Source organism: Myotis davidii, unplaced genomic scaffold (assembly GCF_000327345.1).
Source record: "Myotis davidii unplaced genomic scaffold, ASM32734v1 scaffold112, whole genome shotgun sequence".
NCBI classification, from domain to species: Eukaryota; Metazoa; Chordata; class Mammalia; order Chiroptera; family Vespertilionidae; genus Myotis; species Myotis davidii.
The window spans coordinates 813,720-841,694 of NW_006284838.1; the positions used below are offsets into that span (position 1 = coordinate 813,720).

A 27,975-nucleotide genomic window follows, 5' to 3' on the forward strand; every position below is an offset into this window, starting at 1 on the left:
AAAAGCCTAAGCGACCATTAAAACCGAACAACTAGAACGACCGGAATGACCAGTCGACCAGTTCCTATGACTTGCACTGACTACTAGGGGGCAGACGCTCAATGCAGGACTGCCCCCTGGTGGTCAGTGCATTCCCACAGCCAACCTCCCGTGGTCCCTCCCCTGGCTGGCCAACCTCCCATGATCCCTCCCCCCAGCCAGCTGGCCCCAATGACCCCAATGGGGGCCAGCAGGCCAACCTCCCATTGCCCCTCCCCCTGGCTGGCCAGCCATGATGGCCCCGATTGGCACTTCCCACAGCCCCTCCTCCCCACCAACCAACCAACCTCTGGGGCCTCTCCCTCTGGCTGGCCAACCTCCTGTGTCCCACACCCCCGTGGCCAGCCCTGATAGCTCTGATGGGAACCTCCCACAGTGCCCCCCCCTCCAGTGGTCCCAATTGGCCTGATTGCTGGTCAGGCTGAGGGACCCCACCCATGCACAAATTCATGCACCGAGCCTCTAGTTTTATGTAACAGACATGAAAAAGTGCAGAATTTTGTAGTCAAATGGGTTCTGGAACCAAAGCGTAGCTATGGTTAAGTTTTGGAGAGTCAAAAGTTATACATGATTTTCCACTGCACAGGGTGTCAGCACCCCTAATCCCTGAGTTGTTCAAGGGTCAAAAGTATATCAGCTCAACATTATGATCTCCTTGAAAGAAAAAATAAAATAATACATCTAATAAATAAATGAAATATAGTATATGTTTAATACGTATAACTTAATAAATAGGGTATATATGTTATAACACGTAACATATCCTATCTAATAATAGACGAACATGGTAATTGACTGTACCTTCGCTATGCCTCACATTGGCTAATGAGTGTGATATGCAAATTAACCACCAACAAAGATGGCAGCTAATTTGCATACTGCTGGCAGGGCGGGATAGCACAGCTGCCAGCGCGAGAGCCACCATCCAGGCCCCTTGTGCATCCCCAGAAGCTTCCCTGAAGCTGGTGATCGGGGGGAGATGGGGATCTCCTGCCCGTGGTGCAAGGGGCTGATTGGTGATCGGAGGGTGATGGAGGTTGACGCTTCTGGCCAAGGCGTCAGGCCTGAGCTGGGGCAGAGTCAGCAATTGGAGGGGTCTGGGGGTCCCCTGCCCAGGCCTGACACCTCTGGCGGAGGCGTCAGGACTGGGCAAGGGGCCGAGCTGGCAATGGGAGGTTGATGGGGGTCACGCCTCTGGCCCAGGCATCAGGCCTGGGCGAGGGCAGAGCCAGTGATTGGGGGGAGATGGGGGTCCCCTGCCCAGGCCTGAAGCCTGGGCCAGAGGCATCAGGCCTGGGCCAGGGGTCCAAGCCGGCAGTTGATGTGAACTACAGAGGAAACACCTTTTCTGACTGCTCATTGGTTTAGCTCCCTGTATGCCACCGGTAATATTCTTAGTAACTTGGGTAATAAGAATCCAAAAAGGTGATCTAGGGTTTTTCACCAAACTCCTGGTGAAAAAAAAAATGGTCCAATTTTGAAAATGCCTAAAGAAAGTTGTCATTTTTTTCATGGTGAAAGGACTGGAGTCTGTGTTGATGAAAACACCTTGGTGGCTGTGGTGACTGGCAGTGGCTGCAGCAGCGGGGTGATGGGGCTGGTGCCTTCCCCTGATCAGCCCAGTCACCTCCCACAAAGGGAGGCCAGACTGTGGCTTAGGCCCGCTCCCCAAGGGGAGCAGGCAGCAGGCCTATGCTGTCACTAGTACATCTCCTGAGGGCTCCCAGTATGTGAGAGGAGGGAGGCTGGGCTGAGGGCTCCCCCCACCCCTCCAATGCACGAATTTAATGCACCGGGCCCCTAGTATTTATATAATCCAATACAATACATATGTGTATATACACATGTATATGCTACAAAGAGTTTTCACATGCATTATTTCATTAGTACACTGAAAGGTCAGAAATGATTAGGGACTTTCTTATTAGTGACTTAAGTCAGAATAAGGAAAGCTGCTCTGCATTTTCTTCTCTACCTTGTCAAAAACTCCTATTGTGTTAACAATGTCATCCTCTCTCCACATGCTGATAGTCATACTCCAGGCAATACTGAACATTCATCTTCTGCCCTGATGCTGATCCCAGCTTCCTCAACTCCTACTCTTCAGGTCTTGTTGAATTTATCCTCGTTAAATCAGCTCACACCACCTGCTTTCCTTCAGCGCCATTCTCTTAGTTATGAACCTGTCTCATGGAGACCACTGGTCCATCTGCATCTGCTGAGAAAGCACCCCAATCCAGGCTCTTCCAATACAACACAGATCAAGTCACCTCATCCCCTCTCATGCTGCTTAGTAAGCTTAGATGGCTTCTCATTGCCCATTGCCTTTAAGGATAAACTCCAAAATGCATGGCACAAAATATTGGCCACCAAATGTACTCACCACTACTTATGCAGCCTCCCTCCTCCTCTCCCAACACCAGCCAGAATGACTGTCCAATAACCCGTCTCCCTCCTATACACAGAACTAGTAAAGTGAAATCCCTTCCTCCCTCCTTCCAACAAGCTACTCATGCTCACGCATTTGGAATCCAGGTAAACGATTATTTCCTAAGGAAAGCCTGGCCTCACCTCTGCCATTAGGTAAAAGCCATCATTATTATGCATGCCTTGCACCAGGATCACTTCTTCATAGCACTCACTATGCTGATAATTTTAGATTTATCTATGTAATTACTTGAGGTAATTATTGAGCTCCCTAAAGGCAGGGATTTATTTTTCCTGATTTTGTTCTCTCTTGTGTTCCCATAGCTTAGCACTGCACCTGCCACACAGGATAGTCAATAAATATTTGTTGAGTTAGAGAATAAATTTGGAAAGAGTAATAAATACCAAGATACTCTACCAACTGATAGAGAATGCTGAGAAAATATAGATAATAGAACTATAAAACCTGACTTGTCTAAATTCAGGTCAGAGGTTAAAATAGCACACTAAGTTCTCCAGAATAAAATCATTGTATGAGGACAATAGGAGAGTGCTGAGAGGTTTAAGAGGAACAATGGTTTTCTTTTTTTCTCCTCTAAGATATTTCTGAAGTGTCCTTTTGGGGAACTAGGTTGGTGATGCCCAGGGGTCAGGGCCCAGGATATGGAAGAGAGCATGACAGTAAATTCTTCAAGATTCTGTTAGTGAAATTTGCTTATGACTCTTCTCTTTACCCAAAATCTCAGGAGCTTTAATCTATTAAAAATGTACCCTCAATGACAAAACAGACTTCATGGAGGTCACACAGTTAGAGATTTTTACACTAAGCTCATTGTTCATGCCAACAAAACATACCTGCCACTCTTGAGAGAAACTTATTATAGCTGCAACCAATCATGTCAGTACAACACAATCATCAACCTTTGTCCTTTTTATTCTTAGAGTTGCATTTTTTGTTTTTATATGTTTATTTTAAATTTTATTTTTCATTACCGTTTAAATTTAACACTATTTTGATTAGTTTCAGGTGTATAGCATAGTGGTTAGAAGATCACATGTGTTGTTCCTTTCTGTAGAGTCCCATCTACATTTTACATGAAACTAGTCATATTTATTGTTGTTTTAAGAATTCAGCTGTTGGTAGTCAACATTGTATTAGTTCAACTCTCATGAGTTTTGGAAGGATTAGTCATGTTCTTAGTGAAACAAAATAGAACAAGTCGTGTGTATTTGAAAAGAACAAAACTTGACATTAGTCATAACAGTGTGAATAGAGCCACACATTTTTTTAACATAAATTATTGAATAGCACAAGTATCTTATTTTTAAATTATATCACCTAAATTTCACTTCAAGGCTTCTTGACTTTATATCTTTATCGTTCATTGTTTACTAAATACCAAAACCCATGGTTATGAACTTACCATGATCAGGAACTGTTACAAAGAAAAGTGGTAAAGGAACAAAGAGAACCACAGCCATTATTGGTTAGTCTATAGTTGCTATCCTCAAATATTTACATCCCTCAGGTACAGGAAACATTAGAGATTATGCATAATTTCTATATTCTAGAAATGTAAAACAAAGGAAAACAAGTAGACACGAAAAAACACAGAAAAACCCAAGGACATGTGTAAGCTTCAAGTAAAAGCATGGGGTGAAGCAGGGACCTAGGCAAGAGCAGGCTTATTGATGCAGATTTAAAATTTTCCACCCTCCTCTGTCTTCTTGGAGCCTGTGGAGGCTGCTGGGAACAGAACTTCTATAACAACACATTGTCTGGAAGGCCGTGGTCCAAGGCCATTTTTGCTAGCTATAAGCACGGTCTCTAGAAGACATAGCTCTTCTTAAAATTGAAGATGAAACTGCATTCAATCTAGGTAAGAGATGTGCTTCTGTGTACAAAGGGAAGAACAACACAGTGACCCCTGGTGGCAAATGGAACAAAACCAGTCATGTGGGGAATGAAAGGTGCCCTGTGCTCATGGGAATAGTGGTGGCTCCTGCAAAATTCTGAAGCAACCTTCTTGCTAGGGCCATTGGACACAAAACCCATGCAATATGTACCCCTCAGGATTTAATCCTTTTAAAAAGTAAATAAACAATATGTTCTCTTGCAAAAATTTCCCCCCACAATCTTTATAAATGATAAGCCAGATAGATTATTTCCTAGAGAATGACTGAAGAAGTCTTGCAGCACAATCTGGATGTGGCATATGCATGGATGTGTGATACCCAAACCTACAAATATAAATGAATTCCATGAATAGAGCAAACAGCATTGCTAAATTTATTACATATACAACATATTGCTATAAAAATACACAATATCACCTAGTCACTCTAGAAATGACAAACACAGTATTTTCCACTTATCAAAAAACATGTTATCCATCTTGTATCAATCCAAGTTTAATTTTATTTGTAGTTAAATAAATTGGCTATTTTGAAGAGGGATTGAAATATGAACTGAGTGTAGTAGGGGATGAAATAGTCAAAGAATGCACTGAATCCTAGTCAAACCTGAAACACTGACTCAAAAGAATATATATACCCCTGTGTTTGTTGCAATATTATTTACAACTAGAGGCTCGGTGCACGAGATTTGTGCACTCAGGGGTGGGGGGGGGTCCCTCAGCCCAGCCTGCATCCTCTCGCAGTCCAGGAGCCCTTGGGGGATGTCCGACTGACAGCTTAGGCCCGCTTCCCCTGTGGGGCATCTTTAGCACTGCAGCGGGGGCAGGAGAGGCTCCCGCCACCACCACTGCACTTGCCAGCCATGAGCCCCGCTCCTGGGGGAGCACACTGATCACCAGGGGGCATCTCTTGTGTTGAGCATCTACCCCCTGGTGGTCAGTGTGCATCACAGTGACCGGTCATTCTGCCATTTGGTTGATTTGCATATTACTCTTTTAGTATATAGGATAGCCAAGATTTGGAGGCAGCCCAAGTGCTCAACAGTAGATGCGTGGATAAAAAAGCTCTGGTACATTTACATAGGGGAATACTTCTCAGCTGTCTTTGTGACAGCATGGATGGATTGGGAGAGTATTATGCTAAGTGAAAGAGGCAATCAGAGAAAACAAATACCATATGATCTCACTTATATGTGGAATCTAATGAACAAAATTAATTGATGAACAAAATAGAAACAGAGGCATAGAGTCATGGAACAGACTGACAGATACCAGGGGGGAAGGATATAGGGGGGCTGGGCAAAAGAAGGTGAGGGAATTAAGTTTATATAGACACAGACAATAGTGTGTTGATAGCCAGAGGGAAAGGGGGGTGTGGGGAAGGTGGAGGTGAGCAAAGGAAGGGAAGATGGAGATGGAAAGAGACTCTGCTTGGGACAATGGTCACACAATGCAGTGCAGAGATGCTGTTTTACTGAGTTCTATACTTGAAACCTCTATGGTTTTGCAAATCATAAATAAATTAATTTTTAAAAAAGAAATACTCAAAGAATGGTTCCTATCAGAGAAGACTGAGACTAAAATTAAATTAGACCTGTCTGGCCCTAACTAGTTTGTCTCACAGGATGCAGCGGTTCTCAACCTTCCTAATGCCGCGACCCTTTAATACAGTTCCTCGTGTTGTGGTGACCCCCAACCATAAAATTATTTTCATTGAGACTTCATAACTGTAATTTTGCTGCTGTTATGAATCATAATGTAAATATCTGATATGCAGGATGTATTTTCATTGTTCGCGACCCACAGGTTGAGAACCGCTGGTAGAGCTTTGGTCTCAGACTGAAGAGTCCGGTTTTGATGCTAGTCCAGGGCATGCACCTTGGTTGTGGGCTAAATTCCTAGTAGGGGGCGTGCAAGAGGCAGCTGATCAATGTTTCTCTCTCATCTATGTTTCTAACTCTCTATACCTCTCCCTACCTGTCTGTAAAATCAATAAAGTATGTTTTAGAAAATAAAATAAAATAAATTAGACCTGTTTGGGGTCTTGATGCCACTCCTCTTTTCAGCTCAATCCCACGGAGTTCAGGGAGAGCATAGGGTTGGACAATTCCCATGTCAAAGTCCAAAACCAGAGTAGAAAGTTCAAAGTAGCCCCCTGTTACAGGGCTAAGAGGTAGGAAGTTAAAAGAGAAAGAGTAAAAATGAATTTTGTCAAACTCTGCTTCATAAAGGTAAGTTTATAGGAGGCGTAGAGAAATTCCAGCAATAGAGGAGGTTCTATAACTTTTCAGTGTACTTCCAGGAGAGACCCATGGAATTATGGCATACGAAAAGGTTGAAGTAGAAATGCATCAGAAATGCATATTCCTCCAACAGAAAATTTAAGGGAATTTCTAAAGACTCATAAGCTTCAACAGATATATAAGTTAAAGGTGGATGCAAAAAAGCAAATCATATTGAGCAACACATTGCTAGAGCATGACCCAAATACAGGGTGGGGCAAAAGTAGGTTTACAGTTGTGAGTACCCAAGACAGAGTTAATTCTTGAATTGTTATTTATTGTATCATTTTCCATATGAACAACTGTAAACCTATTTTTGCCCCATTCCTGCATGGCTCTAACATTTCAACAGCCCAAGAGAAGAAAAAAAAAGAAACCCAATCATACACTTCCCAGAGCCCATAGAAATACAGAATGCCTCAAATAAATATAAAAGTTATCAGACTGAAGATATTTCTTATAAGATCACTAAGGCATGATTTACCATTGGAATGTAATAGAAAAACTGAATCTAAAAGCTGGTGTTGTTGATGCTTCCTATACGTTTAAGAGCAAAAATATTAATTAGGCAGGTACTTGTAACATGGTGGCTTCAATGTGACTGTGTTGGTCATTTATCAGAGCAGTGAAAGTGTGCTACATACAAGTGTACTCTCTTAAAAATGCACAGTGCCAATTTGAGAAGAAATCATGCGTGCAGTAGAAACACACTAAGAGGAAGAAATGCTAAAACTTGGGGACTCGGGCCCTTCTGAAGGCAAAAGGAAACTCTAAGGCCCTTCCTGAGGTCGATGCTGCAGCAGAAAGGAAGGTGTGATGGCTGGCGGACGTGAGGAGGTGAGTTTGCAGCCAAGGAGGTTAAAACCACGGTGATCACCAGCAAATCCTTTTTGAGTGATTATTTATTCAACAGATGTCACACACGTATTTGAAGCTGTCAAAATACAGTCAAAATTAGAATCGCATAAATAGAGTCTTCAAAGAAAACAGGGCCGGAGGGAATTGGGTGATGCTTGTTGTTCTAACGACATTTGGAGGCAAACACTAAGTGGAGCGGTGTTATTAAAGCCATTATTTCTTTTGGAATTACTAAGTGAACTTTCCATTTATATATATACATTTACAGGGGAATCATTATTTTTAGAACTCTGGATAAAAATAGTATAGTGAGGCAAAATGTTGTTGTTTTTTTTCATTTGGTGTTCTCACAAGTATGAGAAAGATAAAAAGACAAACGTATATATCACATGAAATTCCATGACAAAAAATTGAAAAGCTGGAGGAAACTGACATTTTCATATGTGACAAACTCTCATGAATGCGGCCTGTGCTATTGCAATTCTAGTAAATTAAACTTTTACCTCAACTCAACAAAACACATTTAAATGCAAGGGAGAGAGAATCGTGTTATTATAAGGATAGCACTGAACTGAATCTACTTCTATTTTTTCTTCTCCAGGAAACTTTCACAGACATTTGGAACTTATGTTCTTGTTGGTGTAATGCTTATCCTACCTGTGGAGCAATTAGGAGTCTGTTTTCCTGGTAGATCACAAAATAACCAGTTAGCATTGGCCTTCTCTGATCTCCTGCAGCTGAAAGAGAAAGAGAGGAAGAGACTTCTTGGGGAGAGGGGGAATGAAGGACAGGGAGAGGCCTGCTGCTCCCCCTTCCCTCACCCCATCGGCTCTACTCTGTTGGCCTCCAGTGCTGATGGAGTAAAGGATGGAGTCAGAAAGTGAAATAGCCCAAACCAAGTTGATGAACAGAATTGGAGAAAGAGGCACTGCCCCCTCCCCCCCAGCACCTGAGACCACAGAGAAGCTAGGAAGTACAGAGACTAGCGTGAAATCAGGAGTGCCCACTGCTCCTGGAACCATCCCCGAGGCAGAAGTAGAAGCACTTCTTCCTACAGAAACACGCATGTAAACCACTGCCAGGGTGGGAAGAGCTGCCTGGTCCCGCAGCCATTCCAAGGTGCCTGTGGTGTGACCAAATGTGGGCTTGTCCCTTGACGAGTTCTGGTCCATAGGGATGTGACAGGCTACTCAAGACTCAGCTCACAACTGTGTGTTTCTCAACACCAAGGGGAGCAAAGCCCGCATGTCCAGTGTGTCATCCATCAGAGGGAACATGAAACACCCGAGGATGAGAGGTCTGAGTCTGGCTGCAACTATTGAATCAGCGTCACCGCCCCTGTGACAGCCACATGGCCCTGAAAGCGAGCTCCAGAGGACAGGCTTCCTCCTGTACAGTGTAACCCACACAGCTGGCACAGTGCCTGGCGCGAGGCAGGCAGCCAGTCAATATTGCTGAAGCACCAGAGTGCCTCACCACAGCACCTCCATGAAATGCTAGACGCAGCCAACCATCAACACTGCTGCCTTGGTCAGTACCTCCTTTGAAATGACCACAAACTGGTCTCTCAGGGTAAGTTCCTTTGCCAAATAATTTTGAAACCAAAATTTATGAGTCCCAAGCACAATTTCTTAGACCCATATCCTCCTACCCCACCACCCACACTAGGAACATAAAGACTCTAAGGCTAAAATCCCAGAACACATTGGTGGGCTTAGCTCTCTGCGTATAGAATAAATACAGAAAAGACGCCCTCCACCCGGCATAGCCATCCTATTTTAAAAATTTGGATTATCTTCCATGAGGAATCAGGACTTGGCATCTGTCCCACTCAAAACCTCAGGATCCTTCTAATATTCTAACAAGAGCAGCATGGCTCCTTCCATGTAAACACACTAGGAATTTGGAGGGATAATGAAGCCCTGTCCTGCGGGTGGGGCAGCTGTGGCCTGGCTGGAGAGCTAGAGGAGAGAAGGTGAGGGGTTTGGCGGGAAGCTTGGAGAGGCAGAATTTGGAGGCAGACATACTGACCACGGTGAGCAGAGAGCACAGTGGTGAGAAGAGAGCAGCCTAGTAGCTCTGCTGTTGCAATTTCCCTCCTTCCTTCCCTCTGGCCACCAGCCTTGGCATGTGTCCAGGGCCAACCACTGGACTTTCCTATGGAACAAAAACATCGATAAGATCTTTGCTCTGGCCTCTCCAATTAAATGGAATATATTGCTTTCATTTTGGGAAAATGCTGTCTAATCTATATAATAAAAGCCTAAGCGACCGTTATGGCAGAACAACCAGAACAACTGGTTGCTATGATGTGCACTGACCACCAGGGGGCAGACGCTCAATGCAGGAGCTGCCCCCTGGTGGTCAGTGCGCTCCCACAGGTGATCGCCGCTCAGCCAGAAGCCAGGCTCACAGATGGCGAGTGCAGTGGTGATGGCGGGAGCCTCTCCCACCTCCACAGCAGTGCTAAGTAGCAGCAAGACAAGCAGTAAGGAGCAGGGATCAGGAAGGCAGTAAAGAGTGAGGGGTCCCAAAATGCGAGAGGGTGCAGGCCAGTGCACGAATTTTGTGCACCGGAACTCTAGTGGATTATCAAATCCATTAATGTGTTAATTAGGCCACTATATCCTGGGGAATTGTATGCAAGTAAGTAAAATAAATAAAATAAAGATATAGAGAAATGGGACTCATCCAGGAGAGAAAGAGTGCCCATGTCTATTAGTTCCTTCTTGTCTGTTAAGCTCAGAAGATCCCCTTTGTTTTGTAACAACCGGGCAATTCCAGTTCCCACTGCAGATTCGATGCTGTTTCACTAACTGGTGACTAGAAGCTGCTGTCTCTCTCCTGAGCAGCAGCCGTTGACTGGATGTGAGATTGGACCAGTTCAGAAGCAGATCTGTCTCTTGCTGAGGGGTAAGCACTGGCCATCCAAGGCCTACCAGGAGGGAAGAACTTCCCTAAGTCCTTTTCAGAACACAGGGTCCCAGCAACCAACCAACCAACAACAGTTAGACATAGGAGTTAAGCCAAAATTAAACTGCCATATAGAAAACAGATGGAAAAACTACAGAATAGAAGAGACATAGACAAAAATAAAAAATTAGAGAAAGTTATTCAAGAAATCATAGAGAAAACAGAAAAATTTTTCTGTAAAAAAGCTGACCTTTTCAAAGAAACAGCAAATGGGAAATAGGCTCATCTGAATGCCTGGTCCAATGGACAGCACTGCTTGTTAATTAAGCGCCCCTCCCAGTGCAAATGGACAGGCCGGTCTAACCATGGAGATGGCACCGGCACCGGCACCAGCACCAGCACCAGCACCAGCACCAGCACCAGCACCAGCACCTGCACCTGCACCAGCACCTTTCCTGGTCACTCCTCTGTCCCTGGGAAACAAGCATCTCCCAGTGTTCTGTATGAAAACATAACTGCTATGGGCTTACACTGGTGACAGCCTGTGTTTCTGGTTGATTATACGAAGTTGTTTACAGAATCTGTGCTATGACTTCAACTGAGGAACAATTAAAGGATACATGCCTGGGGCAAGGGGCTCTCTGGCAGGGGCAGAGGACCAATCAGCATGTGTCAGGCACCTTTTCATTATCACCTCTGCAGCGCCTTGATAGGCAGCTATTGGCTCTCCCTCGGGAGTGAGGTCATTTGTCACTATCCTCAGGCGGCGTGCAGTGAGTGCCAGTTAAAGGAAGGCCTTGAACATGCACTCTGTGTTGGAACAATTCACAATGAATGTCCATGCTCCACATGGCAATGGTTTTCTCCCCCGGCCCCTTCCTGTCCCTCCCCCTCTCTCTTTTTCACATCTCGTTTTCCCTCCTAATCATACTTCGAGCAAACAGTAACTCACTGAAAAGCCAAATCAGGACCCCAGTTGCCTTTATGCACTGACTCAGGAACCCTTTTCCGAGCAACACTATACAACTTGGCACTCTGGGTTGTCAAGGATTAAAGATGAAGAACAATAGCCTCCAGCCCAGAGGGTCTCTCCCTCCTCCATGAGGTGAGTCTGAGAGCCACACAGTGAGGACACACTGGGATAAGCTCTGGGTCATGGAGGACTAACGGGCAGTTCCTGTGACCCAGCCCGAGGCTGGGCGTCAGGCCCTCTCCAGATCCAGGACAACAGGAACCCACATTTCTGGGCAGGAGGCATTCACAAGCCCCAGTATATTTAGCACAATAATAATAGATGTTACTGTATCTTTGTTATGGAAGTCCTGCTGTTTTGTGTGATTTTCCCGGGCTCCCTCACAGGGCTGCATACCATAGGAACTGAGCTAGAAATTTCTTCTCCCACATCTCTGCTCCTAACTATTTATAGGTTGAACTATTTTTGGCAAAAATGATTCAAAGTTGCCTCTGAAAACTTAAATTGCTCAAGTATAATAGCTATTTTTCAATGAAAGCTTGACTTTACATACTTGCGGAAGGCATCACATGTTAATATGATTATTCATTTTCTCAAAAAACAGTGTAGCCTGAATTTGGGCAGCTCCGTTATATCTGTGCAAGGAATTCGGTCTTTCCAGGCTGTCCTCCTGATGATGCCACAGAACCAGCAAATCACAAAGGAAGTCAGCCCCAACGTGACAGAACCCCACTCCCGAGCTACCCACGCAAAGAGCCTTGCCTTCTATTTTCTTCCTTTCTCCTTCCTTAGGAGTATTTCCCGGGTCCGAGTGGGGAGCCTTTCACCAGAGCAAGGCCAGAGGGCAGGGGGATTCACCGTGATGGAGTGTGTTGCCCGCTGTGAGCAGTGCTCCCGATGTTCCAGCTGCACAGAGCAGGGCTCACTGGTGAGCATTTGGGAAACCGAGAGATTGAGAAGATGATGGAGTTGGACAACAGCTCAAACTAACACAGTTAGGCAACACGAGCCTGGAGCCAGAGCCTGAAGACTAAGCTTTCTCTGCTCTACAAGTGCTTTCACACCCAGGAAAGCAGCACAGTCACCTGAGAAACAGCTTGCAAACTCAGATGCCTGGGTCCCGCCCTTGAAATCAGGAAGTTTGCAGAGATGCTGGTGGAAAAGCAACCCGGGGCCAGGGCACAGCTGCCCCGCAGATTGTTACTCAAGAGCCACCATTCCTGCCTTGCTCCCGCCTGCCTAAGGACGAGGGCAAATACCCCTGCTACGAATGAGGGTTAACTGATTCAACCATCACAACAGCCATATAAAGCATGCGCTGTTTTCTCCACTGTGAGAACGAGGAAACGGAGGCTGTAATCACTAAGCAACTTGTAAGAGGTTGGAGGGCTGGTGAGTGGCCAGCTGGCATTCCAGCCCAGGCAGGCTGGCTCTGAGCTGTCCTTTGAACCTCTGCATTACCCAGCCTTTCCAGTTCTGCTCCCCAAATCCTACGCAGGGTAAGGACCCCTTGGGACCCACCTAGTTGGTCCATGCCAGTGACATGGAAGTGACTTTTCTAAGCATGAATCCATGCCTTACACCAGCTCCCAATCACTTACACTACAGCAGGTGAATCGGTGACGTAGAGGCCAGCAAGCTGCTCCGTATCTCTATTTATTTATTTACTAGAGGCCTGTTGCAGGAAGAGATTTGTACAATAGGCCTTCCCTTCCCATGGCTGCCGGCACCAGTTTTCCCCCGGCACCCAGGACCCAGGCCTTCGCTCTGGAACAGAGTCTACCGTCTTCGCTGCTCCCGCCCAGAGCCTTCTGTCTTCGATCCACCACTTCGTGCCTATGCATGCAAATTAACTGCCATCTTTGTTGGGTTAATTTGCATACTCTCCTGATTGGCTGGTGAGCATAGCAGAGGGACAGTCAATTTACATGTTTGTCTATTATTAGGTAAGATTTATTTATTTATTTTTATGTTTGCATTTGATTGTTAGAGAGAGAGGAAGAGAGAGGGATAGAGAGGTAGAAACATCATTGAGAGAGGAACATCATCTATCGGCTACTTCCTACACGGCCCCTCCTGGGGATCAAGCCTGAACCCAAGGTACATGCCCTTGTCCAGAATTGAACCCAGGACCCTTCAGTCTGCAGGGTGATACTCTATATACTGAGCCATACTCACTAGGGCCATGCTCCATATCTTTAAAAAATTAGTTGTAATGTTACAAAATTAAAATTTTCTTATAAAAACTCAATCATTTGCCTGGTATATGTCCATGCCTGTAACAACACTGGGTCAGTTTCAATGGACTGGGCATGCTTTTCTGAGCCCAACACAGACCTCACAGCCCCTGCCTCCATCACTTACCTTTCCATTTGTCCAATATTGCAGAGTGATAGTCCCAAAGCTGTACAAGCACGAGCTGGGGATATAGTGCTGGGGATAAGGTAGAAAAGATCCCCACCCTGATTGTTACCAAAAGGCTTCATTTAAATAAGGGACTAAGCCAACCAACTAATCTGACCTCTAGAACAGCCATTTCCACTGTCAAACCTATCTCTAAAATTTCCAATAAATAGAAAATAAATCAAAAGCTGATACAGGGACAAAATAAACCAGATGATCCGTGCCTGTGAGATGGAGGCTGCCAGGGTGATGCACTCTCTCTATCGTCTGTCCTCCCTTGATTCTCCCATCTGGTGACATCAGGGAGAGCACCTCCTGCCCTACCCGTTACACTGGTCAGAAGATGGAGTTCAGAGTCACCTTCAGGACTCAGTGTCAGGGCCCATTCAAATGCCCCAGCTTTTCTTCCTGAAAACTGCATGTCAAGTGCACTAGTGATAAAAGTCCGCTCCAACCCACCCCTGCATCTCTCCACCTCACCAGCCACTGCAGCTGGATTTGCACCAGCATCCTTCCCATTGCTTCTGCCTGGCTGATAGCTCAAGCCTGGAGCCCCAGGACTTCTCTGAATGCTTTCTTAATCACAACAGGGACTCCTGTGGTCCTAGCACTTTCCTATATTGTCTTTCCTGGGGCTAAATCCTCTGTTTCTTCCTCCATTCCATTCAGCAATCATATCTCCATCTGGATCTATGACTGGATTTCTTATGGCCACACCCATCCCAGATGGAGACTAGTTCGGAAGCTACACTATGAAAAAGCAAGTGGTTTTCTATAAAGGTGAGCCTATGACCTTTTCTCCAACAAAATGTTGAAGGAAGTATCTGGGAAATAAAGTGAAGCGGGAATGAGAAAGTCCCCCCTCCACGCTCTGGGCTCTGGGGCATTCCCCTAGGTACCTGATGCACTAAGGTTCCAAAGGCAGGGGAGCTGCAGCATTTGTGCTCCAGGCCTAAAACCACTCTTAATGGGGCCAACAGGTCCTAACACTTGGCTTATTTCTTTAACCAGAACTTGGTAAGAACACCAGGTGGTCCCTCAAGTTTTCCAGTTCATAACAGCACCAATTCGACTCATAATTCTTTTCATAGTTTACTGCCTCAGAAAATGTCATGTAAGAGCCATCTAACGTAAGAGAAAACAGAATAAAAAATCAGATCTCTTTAATCAGGCCACAATTATGAGAGGACACTAGTTATTTTTAGTGCTTCTGTTCCTGGGTACAAAGGTTTCTGGGGGCAAGCAGACATTAGTGAGCTCTGGGTGGCCTAAGGCACAGGATGAATTGTCATTGGAGGGTTGTAAAAGCTACAACTTCCTTTCATTTAATTGCCTTGCCTCATGGAAAGGAGCAATTAGAGTGCTGCTTGCTAATACAGAGATAAATGATTGCCTTGTTGAGAGCCTTTTGGGGAGCAGGATGTGCAGAATGAGTGAGCTTAAAATCTACTTTATTACAGCCTCATCCTAAGGTAGATGAAAGGCCTTGCCAACAGAAGGATTTGTAGTTTCCAACCTGGAGCCTCCCAAACCCCTACAAGCACTGTGGAAAGCAGAGGCAGTGGCCAGGTGACTGGTACTCCAGGATGGTATTTCCGCTCATCCTCCAAGCATTTCCTCTAGCTTCGCACAAACCAGAAAAGGAAGGTCATTTTTCTTTAATATATTTATATTGATTTCAGAGAGGAATGTAAAGGGAGAGAGAGATAAAAACATCAACGACCAGAGAGAATCATTGATTGGCTGCCTCCTGCACACCCACACTGGGGATCTAGCCCACAGCCGTGGTATGTGCCCTGACCAGGAATCGAACTGTGACCCGCTCGTTCATAGGCCGATGCTCAATCACTGAGCCACGCCAGCTGGGCAGGAAGATCATCTTTTAATGTTTGACAGAGAACGGTGATGGTGCAAGGAGGGAACACCTGGGATAAGGTCTCCCAGGAGGTGATTTTCCAAGGACCAGATGCCTCACATTGTCAAAGGCAGGAACCAGAAAAAAACTGTCACTTGACATTCTGAGCCAAAGGGGCCCCAACTGTTTGAATGTTTTGGATTTCTTGCCCTACTTAATGTCATTCTATAAAGTTCAGTGTTGATATGCACAGCACCGCCTTAATTAGCATTTAGAGCATAAAGATCCTTTTCTCAACCTTTTCCTTGGAATGCATGGGGGGAGGGGAGTTCCCTGAGGCAACCCCTCTCTCCCCTCCTTCTCTTCACTCACTTTGTTGGAATCAGGCACTTAGCCCTTCATCCGCATCCGCATAGCCTGCGCCCCCACTCTCAGCTCCAGAGACAGGCCTTGAGATTCGCCTCTCAAGTTCAGTTATTTCAATCCCATTGATCTCTCATTTACTTTAAGAAGTAGATTCAATAGCAAAGTATTTCTTCACTGTATTTTGAGAACTCTTCCAGGGAAAGGCCATTACTTTTTGCAGTAAGCTGAGGATAGAAACGATTTTACTGTCTCTCAGGATAACTAATTTCGATTGATCTCGTTAAGCTCTAAAACATGTTGCCACGGTTAATTATAATTCATCAATCACACCAACACATGGCACTCACCGATGGAGACAGCCCTGCGTGTTTGTTTGAGGTATGCAAACAATATTGTGAGAGATCAGTTTTAATCATCTCCTACTCTGTTCATTGTCAGGAAAATGTGATTTAAGGAAAATCATTTACTCATCCCCAAATGTATTAATGCAAAGCAAGTTTACTTTTTGATTCTTTATAAAGAAAATCAACACAGCCAACAGAAATCAGTTGACAAGTATAAAAGGTTCTCAGTCAGTTTAATATCCATGAAGTGTTTATTGATGTGTGAAGCCAAAACATTATTTAGATAAATGCTTTTTTGTCTATGTGGATTTTGGAAAAAGAATCCGATGGGTTTCTTTATGGTTTTTTTTCTTGGTAAACCTTGAAAAAAAAGGGTGGCAAACAAGTCAGAAGTAGTTTCAGTTCATGTTTTTTTCAGCAGGTGCTGACAGTGATGAACAAGTTGGAGACTTGGAACCAAAAGGAGAGGTGTCTCCAAGGCAGGGCTATTTGCCTCAGCGGAGTCAAATGACCAGCATGTGCACTGAGGCTGGAAGCTTTATTTGCTAATTGGGGGGTGGGGGTGGGGGGAGGAAGCATTCATTCATTCATTCATTGGGAAATGAATACCTATGAGACCTTCTCTTCTGGGCATGGAGCTGGGTTGAAATCAGCAATAAACAAACCAGGTGTGGCTTCTATCACCACACAGCGACAGTCTCATGAGGAAAACAAACCTTTAAATGATTGACTACAATAAAGTGTGCTGTGCCTGGCCCCGTGGCTCAGTTGGTTGCACCATCCTCCTGTACACTGAAAGGTTGTGGGTTTGATTCCTGGTCAGGGCAGGTTCTCAGGTTTTGGGTTCTATCCTAGGTTGGGGTGCATGTGGGAGGCAACTGATCAGTGTTTGTCCCATGGATGTTTCTCTCTTCCTCTCTCTAAAATCAATAAAAACATATCCTCGGGTAAGGATTAAAAAGTAAATAAATAAATGAAGTGTGCTGTAAATCACTAGGCGAACAGGGTACAATACGAGGAGGCTGAAGCAGACACCCACCTTGTATAGGGGGCAAGCAAGACATCCTGGTGGAAGTACTTTTAGGTGCATAACTAAAGATGATTCATAACTCTTCAGGTAATAAAGAGAGGAGGGCAGCTCCAAGCAGAGATAATCAGAGCTGCTTATGTACTTTTGACCATGAAATACTTGCAGTCAAATTGTCAGGCCATGCATCCAACAAAGAGCAATGAATATAGTCAGGGATGTGGGGCTCGGCCAGGAAAAAAAGAATATCAAAACCAAGAACTAAACACCATCCCCTTTTAGTTGTTTGAGAACCTGTTTCTTATTCACACAGGTCCTGCAGTGGTTCTCACATGAGTGTGTTAACCCAACCAGCATAAAATTGCTCGCTCACTCTGCTCTGTCCATTCTGATTTCATGGACCTCTATGGGAGAAAGCTTTTTGACATTTATGGTACAAAGGATCTTGCTAGAGGGCATTTTGAATGACAGAGGGAACAGGGAAGAAAGAGTAGTAGAGTTATCAGGGTCTAGTCCCCAGGTACCACTGAGGCCCCAGGGTAACATTTCTCTATCTGAAGTCATTGCACGCCATTCAGCACCACCCACTACCAAAGCAGAAAGGAGCCCCAGCAAGGTGGCTAGGCCTTTGAGGAATTCACCAGTGCACCCGCGCTTTCTCCCAGTCTCAGGCTGCATACTCTTATATGCCAGGCAGTGGGAATAAAGAACCAAGAATGAGCCCATCACTTGGAACTAACCGTTCAGTGCCTTGGAGACTTAGATAACCTTAGTGCAAATCCTCATTTCAAAATATAGACAAGACTAGGTGCAGCCCCTATACCTTCATAAATGTCCTGTTCACTGGGACACTTAGGTGTGGCACTCTTTCAACCCCTCCTATGTATTCACAGACGTGTGGTTATGTTGGAAGTGTCCTGAAGACCCGGCACTTCATGACTTCACGCCCACCATCTCATCGGCTCCTCCAAGGCTCTTCAAAGGCTGAGCAGAGCAGACCAACATGCTGCTCCGCCTGCTCCCCTTAACGGGACACACAAAGCCACTTCCTGCAATCCTAGTGGAGAACATACCCTTCCTCTAGTTACTCACTGTGGCCAGAATCGAGCTACAGCATAAAAACTACATATTTAAAGGTTAAACTTAGACAGAAATACTAGGCTTCCTGAAGGGTCACTGCAACATAAAAGCTGGGATACAACCAGACCAGCATGGAGCAAGAGGATGCAATTCCTTTAGGAGGGATTTGACAGCTACCTCTAGGATGATGGGAAAGGAATACAATACGGGCATGAACAGAGCCAAGGAAGAAAGGTTACTCTAATGACTACATTGAATGTTACCACGTTCCCTGGAGTGAAGAAAATGGTTATTATCCAACCCCAAAGCAGAGTTAATTCATGAGGATTTGCATATATATAAATGCCTGAATTATCTAAGAAAACTAAGCATGACTCAAATCACAATGTAGTTTTTATTTATTTGTTTTTAAAAAATCATACTTTGGGTTAAAAAATTTAGGAGAGAATTATATGAACCTGATAACCTTAACCTACACACGCAATCATACCTGGGCACTGTTTTAGTGACTAATAAAAAGAGAAGTCTTTTCTAGGCTAATGATTTTTTTTTTAAAAAGTCCACACTGTTTCCACTTATGTTTCAAAAACACATTTATTGATCACTTAGAGGCATTTCTAGGTTGAAGGTTTTAAAAGGACATGAAAACAACATATCCTTGTAATAAAACTGTCTATAAAAGTACAATTTGAATGAAAAAGCTGAACATGAAGGAAGTAACTACTATGGAGAACCTAAAATTTAAATCAACTAAATTATATGATGATGTCATCTTCACTAATGAGGGAGAGAGATTTTTATTAAGAATAAAATATATGGTCCTGGTTGGTTAGAGTGTTTAGAGCAGTGATGGCGAACCTTTTGAGCTCAGTGTGTCAGCATTTTGAAAAACCCTAACTTAAGTCTGGTGCCGTGTCACATATAGAAATTTTTTTGATATTTGCAACCATAGTAAAACAAAGACTTACACTTTTGATATTTATTTTATATATTTAAATTCCATTTAACAAAGAAAAATCAACCAAAAAAAATGAGTTTGTGTGTTACCTCTGACACATGTGTCATAGGTTCGCCATCACTGGTTTAGAGTGTCATTCCAATACACCCAGGCTGGCAGTTCTATTTCCAATCAGGGCACATACAAGAATCAACCAATGAAAACATAAATAAGTGAAACAACAAATCAGTGTTTCTCTCTGTGTCTCTCTAATCAATAAAGAAAAGAATAAAATATTGCCTTCAAATCATGACACTTCAAAAATATTTTTTAAAGTGTAGCCTACTGCTAAAAAAGAAAATCTACTATTTTTTTAAAATATATTTTACTGATTTTTTACAGAGAGGAAGGGAGAGGGATAGAGAGTTAGAAACATCGATGAGAGAGAAACATCGATCAACTGCCTCCTGCACACCCCCTACTGGGTATGTGCCTGCAACCAAGGTACATGCCCCCGACCGGATTCAAACCTGGGACCTTTCAGTCCGCAGGCCGGCGCTCTATCCACCGAGCCACAGCGGCTAGGGCCACTATTTTTTTAACTGATATATTTTAAGGATTTGAAAATAATATTCTGTGATATACATGTACAAAGTTCAAATAAAAATATTTTTGAGTGTTCATAATGTGCTAAACATTACAGATATAAAGATATGTCATTTTTATGTTTTCAAGAATCTCATAGAACAATATTTATAGACCTGTCTAACAAGCCAACTCATAAAATTATATTATAAAAATAGCCGTAACCAGTTTGGCTCAGTGGATAGAGCATTGGCCTGCGGACTCAAGGGGCCCAGGGTTGATTCCGGTCAAGGGCATGTACCTTGGTTGCAGGCACATCCCCAGTAGGGGGTGTGCAGGAGGCAGCTGATCGATATTTCTCTCTCATCGATGTTTCTAGCTCTCTATCCCTCTCCATCCTCTCTGTAAAAATCAATAAAATATATGTTAAAAATTATATTGTAAAAATACATATCATTATCTACACAGTCAGGATAAAAATATGGTATTTACCTGTATTTATAGGTTAGCTGTTTTGAACTCTTTACTGTAAATACTTAAAATATTGGTTTGCATTATTCAGTATAATCCTTGTGACGAAGCAGAGCAAAATCACGTTAAAACATGCAGGTGAGTTTCCAAAAGAAATAGGTTTATAAAGCATTATTTAAGATAACCTATGGAAACACTAAAATTCATTTCTTTTCAGAATTTAGTATATTTTATAAACAACTTTGTAGTTGAGGATTATTTTAGAACCATTTTAGAATCAGTTTGTTCAAATCTTCTGGAGCGGCATTTCCTCTCTGTATAAAAGGCTATGTGACCGACTCTTCATTGGACCAACCGACTGACCGGTGGCTGGCCAGCCGGCCGGTGCATACACCACGCGCTGGCAATTTAAAAATAAATGCTGACTCGTGCATGCACAGCACATAGAAAGCTCTCTGGACACCAATCACACACGACACCAGACTGTATCTGAAGACCAACTATTGGCACTTTGTTGTTGTTATGTCATGCTGTTGTTGTTTATTTATTAATCAATTTATCGGTCATTGTTTATATCAATGTTTTTATATCATGATTTGTTGTTTTTATATGGGCCGGTGCACACCACGCGCTGGCAATTTAAAAATAAATGCTGACTCGTGCATGCACAGCACATAGAAAGCTCTCTGGACACCAATCACACACGACACCAGAATGTATCTGAAGACCAACTATTGGCACTTTGTTGTTGTGTTGTGATATTGTTGTTGTTTATTTATTAATCAATTTATCGATCATTGTTATCAATGTTTTTAAATCATGTGTTTGTTATTTTTATATCATGTCTTTGTTGTGTTTATATCATGAAAAACAAAAACAAAACAAACGAGCTATTATCCTCTCCATGGTTGTATTATCCTTTGTAAACGCTGTTTTTATGCAACAATCTCTATGAGTCTTAGCTTGACCAGCTCCAGTACACTGCTGAGCTTGTGTTTGAGCTTGTGAGAATGCACTCTAGTGATTGAATACAAGCAATGTCACCTTGAGGAACCTTTTGTTTGGCTCCCAGATAACCTCCTTTTAGCAGCATGCCCCTCTGCATCACTGCACTATGATTCTCTTTTTCTTTACACTTCCTCAGGGTAGACTCAAAACTTGACATTCTACCTAAATGAGTTGGTTAGCAGAATTCGCCAAAGGCTGGACTAATGAGCCTGAATCTAATGAAAGTAGATTTAAGATAGTTTTGCAAATAGACTCCCAAACCCAGCTAGCTCAGTTGTATAAGACAGGATTGGCTAAGAACACAAATAAGGTTTAGTCATTCAAGTTGGTAACAAACTGACTATGATGAGTCTCTATATGAGGATGTGTTGGGAATTAACTTCCTGAGCCATCAAGATTCTGAAAAGAGTTAAAGCCACATTAGTGAGGAATAATTTAAAGAATTGGGATGCTGTAGTTGGGAAAAGAGAGGGTCTGGGGAGAAAAGTGAGCCAGTTACACTGATTTGAATGGCTATAACACACAGGAAAACTTGTTCTCCATCCCCAGAAGAATAAGGACCAATAGATTCAAGTTGCATTCTTAGCGCTATGTGTTTTAACCAACGTCATCTCTCTGAGAAAGGTTGTTTCCCCAGGTGGGGAGTTTTCCCTGGAGTTAGGGATTAACAGGACTAAGCAAGAGAATAAATCAGTGAAACCCCCTAGTGTTACAGAAATACCATGTACTACTTATGAAGAACTTGGACTAAGACTGTTGGCAATAAATTTGGGCCTTGTTGGGCCCACATCCCCAGGGGTCTGCCCACCAGGGAAAGCACCTAAGCCTATACCTCTGGAGACCCACCTACACAGGGCAGTCCCAGGGAAGGCAAGCAGCGAGGCTGGGAGGACATAACCTTTACTGGGTAGGATAGTCTCCTTCAGTCACTTCCTTGTAGCTTATCAGTAGAGCAGTGACCTTGGTATAGCACTTATAATGGAACACAGAGATTAACCTAGACAGGATTAAACTCAACAGAACCAGATTAACGAACACCCTAACCTTTGGAATAGAATTGATAGGATTAAAATCAACTGGTATAAATACAGATGTAACAGGACAATAAAGACAGAACCTGGCTATGCTGATCAACTGAACGCTGTCTCCGTGTCTTTCCTTCTTCCCGACTCCAACATCTGGCAACCAAACAGTTGAACATGTGCGAGCAGGTGAGTGAGAGTGCCCTGCACCAAGTGTGCTGCCTGCCGCCTTCCTCCGGGGCCAGGAACTCGGACTTTGCCCTTTGGAGAGCCTCCTGCGGTGGAGCACCCAGAGGTTCCTCACCGGGATTCGAGGGTGCGCTGCCCCAGGATCGCCAGGACGGGAGCAGCAATGGGAACCCGCGTCTCCCTCACCTCTCCTTGGCTGGGCAGCATCTCTACAGCCCCGCGCCGACCCTCTCTCATACCGGAATTGCTGAACACCAGCCACCACCCTACTTTCCATCTCCCTACCAGCCGCTGACTTATTCCCAGTCGGCTGGCCCCTACTCGCATCTGGGAGAAGTGAACGCTGCCATCAACCCCCTGCACCAGCCAGCGCCCGATGGCAGTCAGCCACAGGCCTGGCCCGGCCACCTGAGCCAGGAGGCTGCTGGTTTGCCCTCGCACCACGGGCGCCCGGTCGGCCTGCTACCCCATCTCTCAGGGCTGGATGGCGGTGCTATGAGCGCCCGCAGGGATGGCTTCCAACGCTTGGACCTGGTGCTGCCCCCCACGCACACCCTGGATGCAGCGGGGCGGGCGGAGAACCTGGGCCTTCAAGACATGGGGCAATCGATGGACGAGGTGCAGAGGGTGGATGAGCAGCACCTGCTTCTGCATGATCAGACTGGGATTCGCAAAGGTCCCATTTCAATGACCAAGAATCCCTTGAGTCTCCCCTGTCAGAAGGAGCTGGTGGGGGCTGTGATGAACCCCAGTGAGGTCTTCTGCTCCGTCCCCGGAAGATTGTCCCTCCTGGGCTCCACATCGAAATACAAAGTGACAGTTGCCGAAGTCCAGAGGCGATTGTCCCCGCCTGAGTGCTTAAATGCCTCAATCCTGGGAGGTGTTCTCAGAAGAGCCAAGTCTAAAAACGGAGTTCAGTCCTTGCGGGAGAAGCTGCACAAGGTTGGGCTGAACCTCCCAGCCGGCAGACGGAAGGCTGCCCGCGTCACCCTCCTCACGTCCTTAGTAGAAGGGGAGGCCGTTCACTTGGCTCGGGACTTTGGGTCTGCCTGTGAAGCTGAGTTTCCTAGTAAGGCAGTGGCCGAGTACTTAACTAGACCTCACCTCGGAGGACAGAATGAGATGGCGGCGAGGAAGAACATGCTGCTGGCCACACAGCAAGTGTGTCAAGAATTCACGGACCTCCTCCACCAAGACCGAACGCCCAATGGGAACAACCGGCCAGCCCCAGTCTTAGAGGCAAACATTCAGAACCACCTGTCTCACTTCAGCCTGATGACCCACGGGTTTGGCAGCCAGGCCATCTGTGCCGCCATGTCTGCCATGCAGAACTACATAAAAGAGGCTTTGGTCATCGTAGAGAAATCCTACATGAATCCTGGGGACCAGAGTCCAGCCGATTCCAGCAAGACCTTGGAGAAGATGGAGAAGCATCGGAAATGAAACAGGTGGAAACAAAGGGAAGAAGAGTCTGCAAGGGGAAAAAACCTCCAAAACCACTCTCACCGGCACAGATGGGGAAACTCCTTGGCCAGAGGGGACAAGCTGAGCTTTTGCTTGCCTTCCCATTGAAAGGCCTGTTGGCATCCAGAGTTGGACCTGCCCTCTGGGAGTCCTTAGGTGTGTCGGGGCCGCTGCCTGTGGGAACTGTAGGTTTAATATTAGGAAGGAGCTCCACCTTGTTACAGGGGATCTTAGTCATCCCAGGAGTTGTTGATGCAGACTACACAGGAGAAATACAGATTTTACTTTCCCCACCCACCACAACTATACAGATTCAGCCCAACCAGAGAATTGCCCAATCACTCCTGTTACCAATACATAAAATAGGGACAGCTGTTACCCAGGAAGCCAGAGGGGCCGAAGGCTTTCGATCTAGTGATGCAGCATTTTGGATACAAGAAATCCGTCCACACCTTTGGGAACCCCTGGACCTGCTGGGGTTGGACCCCAACAGAAAAACAAAGAGATCGGTAACTAGACATCCTTGTAAGAGTTAGCACTTCTGTTTAAAATTAATTCCCTACCAAGCTTCTGAACAAGACAGCTCCAGACTCAAGAGAGCCTGCCACCCTGTCTCTGCTGAAAGTCCTCAGTCCAGCCCTGAGCATCCTTCACTGGCCGCTGCCTGAAGGAAAACTAGACTCTCCTTACAAACAGCCCAGCCTCTCAGGTCATGTCAGTGCCTGACGCTCCGGGAAATTTGCATTTCAATATCCTACAAATAAAATGAAAATCAGATAGACCCTGTCTTCTGTTGAAATGTCAGTCTGTGCAGCTGCATTCTAAGGTGAACTTTTGAAAAGTTTCCTAACCGTATGCACATATCAATTCTGGGAAAATTTTGGCAAGAGATAATCAGTGAATTCCAATAGAAGATGGTAGTTTGAGCACACACGTAACTTACATTAATTAATGATGTTAAATTAAGGAATAGATATACATGTGTAATTTTTAAACCATTAAAAGAAACACTGACAATTGTTCTCTGGAGGGTTGGATTCATAATTATAGTGGAACACTGAAACTTTAATTTTATTTTTTAATATTTAATTAATTTGAAACATATTAGTAAGCTATGTTTTTATTTAAATAAAACATTTCAATGTATATTTTCTCTCAAAGAGTAATACAGCTGAAAGGTATATTAAAAATCATTTGGTCACCCAGCCTCCTCTAGCCTGGCAGGTGGTTGGTTGCTCAGACATTTCTTGAATTAGTCAATTGAAAATGTTCAGACACAATGGGAAGGAATATGAGTTAGATGAAGTGGAGGTTTTCCATCTGAATCAGTTAAAGGCTGGTAAAAGAGACCGAAACACCAATCTTCCAGAAATGTCATGACAGTCTAAATCGGTGGTTCTCAACCTCGGCTGCACATTAGAATCACCTGGGAATCTTTTAAAAATTGATTTCTGGGCCTCATCCTCCTGAATTCTGTTTCTCTGTTATGGGGTGGGGCCACAACATTAGTAACAAAGAAACAGAATTTCCGGAGGATGAGGCCCAGAAATCAGGATTTTAAAAAGGTTCCCAGATGATTCTAATGTGCAGCCAAGGTTGAGAACCACTGGTCTAGATGGAGCCAGAGGAAATATCCCATGGAGGAATGACCTTGTAGGACAAGAAAACTAGAATGAAGTGCAGATCCAGCCTAAGTACAAAGCCCTGGTCTGGAGTCAGGTGGGCGTGGCTTCGTGTGGGCGTGGTTCCTAGCGGGCTGCTTTCAGCAAGAGGTTTCTTCTGTCTCATCTTATCAAGGAGTAACAATTGAAAATTGCAATATAGGATTGGTGGGAAGATAAAATAAGCTATGCAATGCTTACGGCTATGGCTCACAAACAATACAATAAAATAAACAGTTAAATTTTAGCTTTTACCAATTTTACTAATTACCAGGTTAGGCTTGGTCATAGTCCTCTGATACTAGTAGTGTCAAGGGCTTTATACTAGAATACTTCTTTAGAGAGTGTTTCTAAAGGAATCGTAGCGGTAAAATAATTCTTAATTTTTAAATGAGTCTCCCTCTGTAACTTATCTTTTCTCATCATACTCATACTAGTATTCTTGTCCTTAGTGAAAAAAGCAAGTGTAAATATGTAATAGTTATTTTTTTATCTTTAAATTCTTTATTAGTTAAGGTATATAATAGTTATTTTAATTCATTTTATTTCTTTAAAGTGATTGAAGCTAAAGTATTAAGAAGAAAGGTGTTAATAAAAACTGATAATTCTAAATATGATGGGTACTTCCTTTAAAATAAGAATTCAGACTTGGAAAAATGGTAGTGGATTTTTATTTTTATTTTATCCAAACTTCCATCAGCTTTAAACTTTTGGTAAAAGAAGCTTCTCTGATCTTAGAAAGAGAATTTCCTAGACATTTTGCCATTTTATTTTGTTAAACTAACATCTGACCACATGATTGCAAACAATTTACCAGTGTCCTCTTTTCATTATTCTTGATGGCTATATATTCATGATTATATTCATTGACAACATTTCAGAAATTACATATATTTTTAATTTTAAAATTGCCATGCCATCTCTGATTAGATTAATTCTTTTCCATCCTTTCTGAAATCACTATCATCATAGGAAGTGAAAAGCCACACAGTCACAAATGGATATTTTGGTTTGCAAGGAAGTTGCACTTTATAAACTCACCGCTTTATTCTTCTGAATAAAACCTTAGGATTGAGTTCTTTTGCATCAATCATATATATTTCATGGTGAGTGATACTGGTGGGAAGTGAAAACTGATTGTTTCAGGCATGTCTGGCTCATTTTTATCACCAACAAATTTTATTCTCTGAGGGGGTGACAGAATGAGAGGGAATCACTTCTGTTCCTTCGCAGGAAAGAATAAGGTGTGTGCTTTCTCTGCCTGGGATTTTATGCACTGAGTTCCTTCCACTTCTGGATTACCTTTTATTTAATGCTTTTCTTAATCACTGTTATCCTTTCAAAGTTCACCCAGTGAATTTACATGAAAAATAGTATTTTGTAAAAGAACCTATATATTATAAATGTTTCAAATACATTTTTATATGCTATATGCATGTTAGAGATTTCAAAAGCTCATTAAATATTGCATGGCACATTTTCTTCAAATGAATGCAATTTCAAAGGGCCCATTAAACTTCTGTGGTTTTTAATTAATAAAATTGAATCACATTCATTTTAAAATTAAAAGCATACATTTTCAAAACTTGAGGAACATTAGAATAATCTACAGCTTAAAAGTGATAAATAATTGAACTACAGCTTTGTGAAGGAAGGCCCAAGGTGAGCATAAAACACCATTCCTGCACTTTCCTGGCATGGCAGACTCGACACCAGTGTCTGCTCTGTACAAGAATTTCTCTAGCTGGGGGAAGGTTCTAGACCAGTGGTTCTCAACCTTCCTAATGCCTCTACCCTTTAATACAGTTCCTCATGTTGTGGTGACCCCCAAACATAAAATTATTTTTGTTGCTACTTCATAACTGTAATTTTGCTACTGTTATGAATCATAATGTAAATATCTGGTATGCAGGATGTATTTTCATTGTTACAAATTGAACATAATGAAAGCATAGTGATTAATCACAAAAACAATATGTAATTATATATGTATTTTCCTATGGTCTTAGGCGACCCCTGTGAAAGGGTCGTTCGACACCCCAAGGGGCCGTGACCCACAGGTTGGAGACCCACAGGTTGAGAACTGCTGTTCTAGACTATGAGTAAGCAGCAAAGCAGAGAGCAGTAAATGCCTGTAATGTGTGTAGATGGAGAT

The 27,975-nt window shown here is 43.7% G+C and overlaps 1 protein-coding gene and 1 pseudogene across 1 annotated transcript in view; one reads left to right on the plus strand and one right to left on the minus strand.

Moving 5' to 3' along the window:
* The window catches only part of NRG3 (neuregulin 3), a 1,107,294-nt gene that overhangs the window by 670,638 nt on the left and 408,681 nt on the right, over positions 1-27,975 (minus strand). The window lies entirely within an intron of this gene.
* On the plus strand, positions 22,684-24,552 carry LOC102774912 (annotated as a pseudogene).